General features: G+C 44.5%; 1 non-coding gene across 1 annotated transcript; it reads left to right on the forward strand.

Annotated features, from left to right (window-relative positions):
• Positions 1-572: 572 nt before the first annotated feature.
• On the forward strand, positions 573-679 carry LOC141662854 (small nucleolar RNA R71). The gene has a single exon (XR_012550951.1). It is a non-coding gene; the product is annotated as a small nucleolar RNA R71 (small nucleolar RNA).
• Positions 680-1,333: the final 654 nt, after the last annotated feature.

Raw genomic sequence — 1,333 nt, forward strand, 5'->3', positions numbered from 1 at the left:
CAGCTGCACTTCCCTGTTGAGGATATGATTGCCTTGTAGCATACTGCTGTGGTTGGTGGAATCCAGGTGGGTTAAACCGTTTACTCACCCCTTGCTGATATGGTGGCTGAATAGCATTCTGATTATTCCCCCAGCTGAAATTTGGATGATTTCTGTTATTAGGATGATAGGTCGCTGGCACAGGCTGCTGTTGTCGCTGATAATTATTCACATACTGAACAGATTCATTGACAAGAGAACACTGATCCGTAGCATGAGAACCTGCACAAAGCTCACAAACCATAGCTATTTGATTAACTCCATACGTAGCCAGAGAATCAACCTTCATTGATAGCGCTTGGAGCTGGGCTGCAATAGCGGTGGCTGCATCAACTTCCAGAATACCTGCGACCTTGCCTGACGTCATCCTCTGAGTTGGGTTTTGATGCTCATTTGCAGCCATTGTCTCTATAAGATTATACGCCTCAGTATAGCTTTTAGCCCATAAGGCTCCTCCAGCTGCTGCATCGAGCATGGGCCGAGATTGGGCCCCCAAACCAGTATAAAAACCAGTGATTACCATCCAATCCGGCATTCCATGATGTGGATATTTTCTCAACATTTCCTTGTAGCGTTCCCAAGCCTCGCACATAGATTCTGTAGGTTGCTGCGCAAACTGAGTAAGAGCACTCCTCATAGCAGCAGTCTTTGCCATTGGATAAAACTTCACCAGAAACTTTTGCGCAAGATCTTGCCACGTAGTGATGGACCCAGCTGGTTCAGAATGTAACCAGTCTTTAGCCTTATCCCTCAGTGAGAATGGGAAAAGCCTCAACTTCATAGTCTCATCAGTCACGCCATTATACTTAAAAGTGCTGCAGATCTTGACAAAATTTCTTATGTGCATGTTGGGGTCTTCAGTTGCCGCTCCTCCAAAAGAAACAGAATTCTGCACCATCTGAATAGTGCCCGGCTTGATTTCAAAGGTGTTAGCTTGAATAGCCGGATGAAGGATGCTTGACTAAATATCATCAATTTTAGGCCGAGAAAAATCCATAAGAGCTGGATCAGCTTGAACAATACGATCTCCTATGTTTACTGGTTCTTTCTGCTCAGCGCCTGAATCCGAATCCTCAAAATCTAACTTCTCCGGAATATCAAGAACTTCGTTTGTCTCCTCAGTTGTATCTAAAGTCCTCTTGCGAGCATGAGAACGAGTTTGCATAAACGCTTGCTAAAGTACCTGAAACACAACCGAAAAGAGTAAGTAACTACTATGTCCTAATCACTGAGTCCTAATGACCAATGATGGTAAGTACATAAACTAAACAAATACGCCGAGTTCCCCGGCAGC

Source organism: Apium graveolens, chromosome 5 (genome assembly GCF_009905375.1).
Source record: "Apium graveolens cultivar Ventura chromosome 5, ASM990537v1, whole genome shotgun sequence".
In the NCBI taxonomy this organism is placed as follows: domain Eukaryota; kingdom Viridiplantae; phylum Streptophyta; class Magnoliopsida; order Apiales; family Apiaceae; genus Apium; species Apium graveolens.